This window comes from Mytilus galloprovincialis, chromosome 8, assembly GCF_965363235.1.
Source record: "Mytilus galloprovincialis chromosome 8, xbMytGall1.hap1.1, whole genome shotgun sequence".
NCBI classification, from domain to species: Eukaryota; Metazoa; Mollusca; class Bivalvia; order Mytilida; family Mytilidae; genus Mytilus; species Mytilus galloprovincialis.
The window spans coordinates 1,527,057-1,537,024 of record NC_134845.1 but is presented as its reverse complement, the minus strand read 5'-3'; the positions used below and the strand labels follow the sequence as shown (position 1 = coordinate 1,537,024).

At 33.9% G+C, this 9,968-nt stretch overlaps 1 long non-coding RNA gene across 1 annotated transcript; it reads right to left on the bottom strand.

Annotated features, from left to right (window-relative positions):
* Nucleotides 1-2,622: 2,622 nt before the first annotated feature.
* On the bottom strand, nucleotides 2,623-8,043 carry LOC143084834 (uncharacterized). Its single transcript, XR_012981181.1, has 5 exons — nucleotides 7,830-8,043; nucleotides 6,622-6,775; nucleotides 4,474-5,903; nucleotides 3,558-3,803; nucleotides 2,623-3,210 (listed from the first exon to the last, which is right to left on the bottom strand). It is a non-coding gene; the product is annotated as an uncharacterized LOC143084834 (long non-coding RNA).
* Nucleotides 8,044-9,968: the final 1,925 nt, after the last annotated feature.

Below are 9,968 nucleotides of genomic sequence, written 5' to 3'. Positions count from 1 at the left end.
AAAGAGACAACAACCCGACCATAGAAAAAAAAACCAACAGCAGAAGGTCACCAACAGGTCTTCAATGTAGCGAGAAATTCCCGCACCCGGAGGCGTCCTTGAGCTGGCCCCTAAACAAATATATACTAGTTCAGTGATAATGAACGCCATACTAATTTCCAAATTGTACACAAGAAACTAAAATTAAAATAATACAAGACCAACAAAGGCCAGAGGCTCTTGACTTGGGACAGGCGCAAAAATGCGGCGGGGTTAAACATGTTTGTGAGATCTCAACCCTCCCCCTATACCTCTAGCCAATGTAGAAAAGTAAACGCATACCAATACGCACATTAAAATTCAGTCCAAGAGAAGTCCGAGTCTGATGTTAGAAGATGTAACCAAAGAAAATAAACAAAATGACAATAATACATAAATAACAACAGACTACTAGCAGTTAACTGACATGCCAGCTCCAGACTTCAATTAAACTGACTGAAAGATTATGATTTCATCATATGAACATCAGGCACAATCCTTCCCGTAAGGGGTTTAGTATCATACCATCATAACATATATGAGAAGAACATAACCCGTATCATGCCAACAACTGGTTTTTGAATAAGTGTGTTTAGTTCCGTTAATGACCTGACAACAGTATCGTAACTATATCCCTTCTTAATAAGTCTATTCAAAGGTTTTGTTAGTTTTTGAGGTGAATACTGACACCTTTGTGCTTTATAAAGAATATCTCCATAAAAAATTGGATGTGAAATACCTGAACGTATAAGAAGTCTGCATGTTGAGCTATATTTACGAATGATGTCCTTATACCGATGATAAAATTTAGTAAATATTTTGACTAGTTTGTGATATCGAAAACCCTGGTGTAATAATTTTTCAGTAATACATAAATTTCTCTCGTTAAAATCTAAAACATTGTTACATACACGAGCGAATCGTACAAGTTGAGATATATAAACACTGTAAGATGGTGACAAGGGAACGTCACCATCTAAAAATGGATAATTAACGATAGGAAATGAAAAATCATCTCTTTTATCATAAATTTTAGTATTCAGCTTTCTGTTAGTGATATAGATATCAAGATCGAGGAAAGGACAGTGGTCATTGTTAGTATTAGCTTTATTTAAAGTAAGTTCAGCAGGATAAATTTCTTAAATATACATACTGAAGTCGTCATTATTGAGAGCCAAAATATCATCCAAATATCTAAAAGTATTATGAAATTTGTTTATCAGATGTTGTTTCGATGGGTCTTTGCTTATTTTTGTCATAAATTGTAACTCATAGCAATACAAAAACAGGTCCGCAATAAGTGGTGCACAGTTAGTCCCCATTGGAATTCCGATAATCTTACGATATACGGAATTCCCAAAGCGAACAAAAATGTTATCTAGTAAAAATTCAAGGGCATATATAGTATCAAAGCTTGTCCAATTGACATAGTTGTTTTTGTTTATTGCTACTAAAAAATGACCTAAAAGAGTTTGAACATATCCAAACTTGGCCATAATCATAATTGAGGTATATAGTTTAAAAAATGTGTGCGGTGACCCTGCCAACCAACCAAGATGGCCGCAATGGCTAAAAATAGAACGTAGGGGTAAAATGTAGATTTTGGCTTATAACTCTGAAACCAAAGCAAGTCATTATCTTGATATTATCTTAATATACGAATAATTGGTTATTATCTTGAATATTATTATAGATAGAGATAAACTGTAAACAGCAATTATGTTCAGCAAAGTAAAATCCACAAATAAGTCAACATGAATTTTGTAAATTTTGTAAATTTTTGTAAATTTTAACAAAATATTTTCCTCTGTAACTAATGGGCCAAGTTCATTATAAATTGAGATAATGAGATAATTGTAAGAAGCAAGAATGTTCAGTAAAGTAAGATCTACAAACACATCACCATCACCAAAACACATTTTTGTCATGAATCCATCTGTGTCCTTTGTTTAATATGCACATAGACCAAGATGAGCGACACAGGCTCTTAAGTCTCTAGTTTTTATACTACATACACTTCTAGAAAGGTTTGCTACAAATCATGTCAGTACCTAATTACTAACCACTGAGCTGATGACACTCTCTCGGTACTCATAGTCAATCAACAGAGGTATCGACCCAGAGCTATCAAGAAAAAGGGCATCAAAGCACTCTGTTCCACATTGCTTAAAATAAAAGTTATTCCAGACATTAAATTGAATCTTATGTTATATGAGAAAAAAGTAAAATCACAAAAATACTGAACTTAGAGGAAGATCAATTGGGAAAGTCCGTAATCACATGGCAAAATCAAATAACAAAACGCATCAAAAACGAATGGACAAGAACTGTCATATTCCTGACTTGGTACAGGCATTTTCAAATGTAGAAAATGGTGGATTAAACCTGGTTCTATAGCGCTAACCCTCTCACTTTTGTAATGACAGTCTCATCAATTTCCGATATTTTTACATTGATGTGTTAAATAAACAGACACAATAAATATAATAGTCAAAATATGGGTACATCAGTCATCATCGTTTAACAATTTTAAAAGGAACAATTTAACAGAACACAAAAACATCTACTATCTACGAACACATTTAGTGATGAATAAAAAGTGCCTATGTAGAACTTCTCTTTTATTTCAACATTTACTTGCGTTTTAAATACTAAATACATAAGTCCGTGTGTTTAAAATACTCATAAAACAGAACATGAACTTGAACTGTTGTCAATGTCATCCTCCTTTATACTGTTACTTTTTACATCACATTGATCAATTTTATTAGAACCCCCTTTACTTGGACAATAATCATTGTCCGTGTGTGCTGGTTTCTGAGTAGGACAGGCACCAGAAGAATTATTTTCGTACTTTTTAAGTATTGTTGTCGCTCTGTCTTTTGCAAATTCCCGTGTTGTCACGTCATCAGGGAGATATGGAGGAAACCTTTTCAAATCCTCCAAGCCCCGAATTGGCCATCCCCAAAATTCGAAAACGAGGCTTAGATTCCTCTTGACTACATTGGAAAACGTCTGTATCCACATGTTCTCTTTTTCCTGCTGGTTTGATGGTCGTTTGTCTTTTGGAAGTTTATCATAAGTCCTGAATACAGATTTGTAAGTACTCCAGCCAAAGTCCCTCGCCAACTGTGCATACACTAACAACGCTATACCAGCATTGGAACACCAGTTTTCATACTTTGCCCCTTCCTGTAAACAAAAGTGTGTGTATGTCTATACAAATTAAAACCTTTGAAATTATGGATCTTCGAATAATATTGCTCATCGCCGCCATATTTAATCAACATCTAGTAATGATTGTGACAAAAAGTTCAAGTGGAATGTTTTGTTGGTTGAAACAAATCAATCAAACTTTTGTTTATACATTAAATTAATCGACAGCTGGTATGTATACAAAGCGGTATATACTTCAAGTTACAAAAACACGTTTTGAACACCGGTTATCTGTTTTGCATTTAAAAGTCATGAAACAAGAAGAAGGATTGTGTATGAATTTGAGAACAACACCAATAGATATAAATTATGATATATCTTACCCGGAGATAGTTGCTGGCATTTTCGAACTTTTCCCTGACCCAGAGATGCTCCCATGGTTTCACATTGCAAACTACGTCCATAGCATGCAAAGTAAATATATTACAAGTCACCTCCTTCGTTCCACCCCATGTCCACATAGAATCCTGAAAATTATGTCCCAGTTCATGGAACATTCCCCAACTTCCTTTCCTGTTGTTTACGTTTAGAATGTGGTCTCTGGACAATAGGAAGCAGTCCTCGTAGATCTAATAACAAATGAAAAATGGTTCATGTAATAATAAAACTTTATCCTTGAATAAATCCTACACTGTAAACATATTGGTATTTGATAAAATTCTAAGACTGTTGAGGCATAGGGCACACAATCTTCATACCATTTGCAAATCAGGATTTTCGTTAATGAGAATGATAATGAAATTGAGAATGAAAATGGGAATGTGTAAAAGAGACAACAACCCGATCATAGAGCAGACAACAGCTGAAGGCCACCAATTGGTCTTCAATGCAGCTAGAAACTCCCGTAACCGGAGGCGTCCTTCATCTAGCCCCTAAACAAACATGTATACTAGTTCAGTGATAATGAACGTCATTTTTTCAGATATGGTAGGAATGTAATTTGAAATTATGATGCTTGGTTTGTATGGAAATACAACTATAAGAGATAAAATATACCTAAAATGTCAAAAGGAAAGGATCAACAGACAAACAGACAAACATTAGTGCCCAACCAAAACATGGACAACATAGAAGCATAAAACCTGATCAATACAAACCCCTTCAAACCTGAAAATGATTACATGTAGCTTGACGTGTGAGAAGATACAAATCCACATGTTGCACTCTTCAATATAACTTAAAAGGAAAGATTATAAATTTGTTTTCTTCATATTTTCTTGGTCAATTTTTAAACCGAACCTTATTAGGATCTGCCATGTCCAGATGGGTGACGATTGGATAACCAGAATGCATGTAACCAATGGACGGCTGTTCATCTGTAACCACCCATTGTCCTCTACCATTGGATGGATCCTTCCCAAGTAGGTCAATGTGGGCAGATACTACCGAATCCCAAACTTTCATCGTCATTGTTGGATCTGAGAGCTGTCTTACTGACGCGGATGGTAAGGTCAAGGCTATCTTGTCACCAATGATATCACACCATAATCCTGGCTTGTAACGTTCTACAGTTTCCCATGTATCTGCCGTTTTGTAAGTAAAAATGGGAGCAGGTACGACATTGTGTAGTTTCAACTGCAATTTATCCTTTGTACATTTAGGCGACTGTAAATAAATCAGTCCTCCAAATGGGCTGCAAATGTTTAGTGTTGTTGAAGAAAAATTTCCGAATTCGTTTGTTTTAAGCTCTTTTTTTATTCTGATCTTAGGCCATCGTCTTAGCTTAGAATCAGTATTGTAAAGCTCGTCACCATGCAGACCAATTATAATATTCCATGATTTTTTGGTCTTGCTCCATGACAATGCCATGGAAGTACCAGCAGGAAGGTAATATCCTGTTGAATGAAATTTGTGTGTCTGTGAGGAAAATTCTAATTCGATAGACTGAACTTCCGGTGTATTCTCAAATGTTCCGGGAAATTCATGAATTCCTTCTGCTAATACTACATTCCCTTCTAAGCCATCTCGGATCATAATATCGCACATAAGCATCGCAGCTTTTTTGGCACCATGTGACTCAACAGGTTTACTCCGTGTTGGTATATGGTTGTTATCTGGTGATAATTTCTGAATCATTTCCACAACATGTGATTTGTGTTTGATATATAGTTCCTCTGGTAAATGTACTACACTGTGTATTAATCCTCCTAATCTATTAATCTTTTCTGGGTGCTTGTTAATTGCTGAAACTAGATCACTGGGCTTTGCATAATCCGCCATATTGTCTTTTACTAACAGTTCCGCTAAATCGCTATCATTCTTGTACATTAATTTACCAGCATAAGCGATACCTATTGCCTTGAAGATGATGTTAAGTGGTATATTTTCAACGTCTATTTTATAAACCTCCGCAAATCCCCATGGGCACACTCCACATATCAACCCACCTCCTCTCTCTACCCAATCAAGTAATTTCAATAAACTGTTATCTTCTGTCCGAACCGGAAGTCCATTCCATGTTAATATCCTACATTCAGGAGGAAGCTCATCGAAGTTATGAAAGTAATCAGAAAAACAAGGTATCTCATTTCCCTTGTCTGTGTTTTTTGTTATCCAATTTCTGATATTTTCGTTGAATCGTTTATTTTTACGTTTCGTATCATTCTTTCCAAAACTGTTTACAAATACATTGTGCGAAAATACAATTATTCTTCCTTTACCAAATTCAGCTGAAAAAATACACAGTATTATATTATATGATAAAAGTAAAAGGTTAATGTTTGCATTTACAAAAACTATTCAAATAGGAAAACCAACGATGTAATCTATTTAATTTAAAAACAAAACACTTATTACCACACAAACAAAGACAACCACTGAACATCAGGTATCGACTTAGGACAGGCGCATTAGTGAAACATCAAAACATACATGTGACATAGAAAGATACACTATAAAATATGAATGTATTGATGTTCTTATCAAACTTAAATAAAAGTACAATTGAATATCAACAAAAATATCGATGTCATTTTTATCAGTATTTTTAGAAAAATAAATGATTATGACAGAAAGTAGGAACATATGTTATAGATTATCATTGTTGCTTTTATTATATTCCTCCTCGCTTTTAGTAGATGTAATGATTTTTTGTTGTCTTTTGCTATCCCTATGTCAGCGTCGACATTGAAAGTATTTTTCCGATATCTGTTTCAAAGTTTGTTACAAACATCGACTGTAGGTTGTTCAAACACAAAATAACAATGAATCGAATCAAATGTAACAATAACATAGCAAAAATACAATTGTAATACCCTTTTAAATTTAAATTCGTATGATATCGATAGAAACGTAACCAGCAAGAGAAGAACAAATGTATAGACTTATTTGTATTCAATATAGAACATGTAGAAGAATCAGCGCAATAGAACAATAAAGAATACAAACCTGCCGCACACAAAACGTGTCCTTTCTTGTTGGCAAGGATTGCTTGTGAATTCTCTCCGTACACAAACATGACTCCAGGGACACAGCCAGTGAATGATACCATTTCAACACCGTCCAGAATTTCTCTTTTCCAGTCTTTCATTTCGATTGTCTTCTACAACAAAATGATAAGTATCATAAAAATACTATTATGAAATATATTATGTAATTTCGCAGCTTACCTTTTTTACATCAAATTTTAAGCACACAATTGATTGGACAAGTACAATGTATGTGCGCACCAACGAAAAACAACCATTTCATGTTGGTGTGAATATGTAATAAAACATCTCCTACAATATTTTGTTGTTTCCTTTTAGAAAACTGTGTTGGAAAACTGCATAAACTCTGCAGTTTTCCTTGTTTTCAGTAAAATGGTGCATTTTTTCACGATATTGTGACAAAAAACTTATGGAATTTACTGCAATTTCTTGATTGATCGTATTTCCAAACAATATGCACACATTTGAAATACGTATAAAAAAGATCTTACTACTACTATGTGTAGACTTATTGAATTCAAAACAATCTAAGCAAGCAAGAACTGTTTCCCATGTTAACTTATTTGAAAAGTAAAATCACAAAAATACTGAACTCAAATCAAATGACAAAACACATAAAAAACGAATGGACACCAACTGTCGTATTCCTGAATTGGTACAGGCATTTTCAAATGTAGAAAATGGTGGATTGAACCTGTTTTTTTATAGCGCTAAACCTCTCACTGGTACGTTTAATGTACTACATTACTTTTACCAATACGTGTCTAGAACATTTTTAGGTGTACATTTTTTTTAAAAGGGACAAATTAACAAAGAATAATAGGGGAAAATCAATGGTGGTATTACACCTTATAAAGATGAAATTACACCGTATTGTGATGATATTGTAGAAAAAACAATTGTAACATAGCCAAATACGACTTCCAATCGAAGATTTTGCCTTGAGAATTACAACAAGAGTCACTAGGGTAGTGGAATTACTATCTACCAGCAGCACGATGTTCACCTTTCGTTTTGAATGTGTTTTTTTGTGATCTCCTCATTTTTCCTCGAGCGGGGATTTCATAATGCAATAACTTTACCAAACCAACAGGTGCACGTATGTTATTACCGAAAATATATATATATATATATACACCGACACCAATAGATAGAAATATAACATACCTTACACAATGCTTATACAAAGTATGCACAGTAAACCGAATGTGTCCCTGAAATCATTATATTAACAGCTGTTGGAACATGATGTCATTTTTATTGTATGATTTTGTCAATATCAAGAATGTCGAGTTCAATATTCAAAACGATGTATCTGATTTATACATATAAAAGTTATTTATTATATCGAGTAACCTGAACAATACACATATCTTTCACACTATTATATTGCACTCAGATATATATTTATTTACGGAACAATACACAATCGATACAAAAAAAAAACGTGTACTGATATGTGACAAGTGTGTCATTTTTTAGAAATCCGATATATGTGTGGTGAACAAATTAAAACCTTGGAGTTCAACTGGCCCTATAATTAATGATAGTATAGTTAGCCAAAATTATTAGTATACGAATTCCGTTTATCAATATGTGTTCTCTTATCGTGAATAATCCAGTTGTGAAATTTAAAAAATGGCAGGAATAAGACAAGTACCGCAGCATGTATAAAGCTTATACATCAGTAAAGAACTTTAAGTCTAAACGGAATGTCCCTAAGCAGGTTGCAAAATGAAAAGCTTAAACATATCAGACGATTGAATAACAACTGTCATACTCCTTACATTTTCTTTTATGAGTCCCGAGGGTATAACCAGCCCAGTAGTCAGCATTTCGGTGTTGACATAAATATCAATTATATTGTCATTTTGATAAATTTGCTGCTACAAAACTTTGAATTTTCGAAAAAAAAACTAAGTATTTTCTTATCCCATGAATAGATTACCCTAGCCGTATTTGGCAAAACGTTTTGGAATCTTGGGTTCTCAATGCTCTTCAACTTTTACTTGTTTGGTTCTGTAACTTTTTTGATCTGAGCGTCACTAATAATAGTTATCAAAGGTACCAGGATTATAATTTAGTACGCCAGACGCGCGTTTCGTCTACATAAGACTCATCAGTGACGCTCATATCAAAATATTTATAAAGCCAAACAAGTACAAAGTTGAAGAGCATTGAGGATCCAAAATTCCAAAAAGTTGTGCCAAATACGGCTAAGGTAATCTATGCCTGGGATAAGAAAATCCTTAGTTTTTCGAAAAATTCATAAAACTAATAAGTCTTATGTTGACGTCTGGGGTATTAAATTATAATCCTGGTACCTTTGATAACTATTTCTAAAATTACACAACTGGATTATTGACGATAGGAGAACCCATAATGACAAACGGAAATTGTACTTAAATAATTAAGCTTATGAGTGACTGAAAGAATAGACACAACAGGGGAACAATTTGTGATGATGACCGTAAACCTTATGTAGTGTCGATTATACTCGTTTGTCCTCATAAAAATGGTTTACCAGTTTTTGTGTAAAAAGTACATTCTTGTTAAGGAGTCCGTATGTTTCAAAATTCGTGTTTTCTAAAAAAATTTATAGAACGTTCTGTGTTTCTATATTTTAAACAGTCAAACATACCATGAAGTTGTTACAATTCAATTCAATTAAATTGCATATATATATGATATTGTACAAAACAAAGGGGGATATTCAAACTCATATAAACTGACAACTTGGTGGCTTACAAAATACAAATACACATCATAGAAAACTAAAGAATAAGTCACAAGACCCCACCACTGCTCCACATGTTTCATCCGTTGTGTTGCGCTTGCTAGTACAATCTCGGTAACAAGTCTTATTCGGTATGTCACATTCGTGAAAAAAGAAACGGGATTATAGTTACGACATTACGATATTATCACATATCTGCTATCATCTGTGACACGAATATGTCATAACGGTCAACTAACTCGAGATGGCGTCGTAAGATATTCGAACAGATGATTTCAACTTCACCATTTAGAACTCTTTGTTTAATAGCAGCAACCCCTCTGTCAAGGAAATCATGATAGGCATAAAGGTCCGGGAATATCGTATCAATTTGGAAAAATATACTACGTATAAAGGTGCTGCTGGAATCATGCTACACAGAAATGAAAAGTTCATAATTAGGAAGCTGAAATTATCTATTGTGTAGGAAAGTATTTAAATGGACAATTGTCGTTTAACCGTATGCAACCCATAACCTGTGTTTACTTTATAGATTACCAAATGTGAGTTTTCTTTATGTTATAAACACT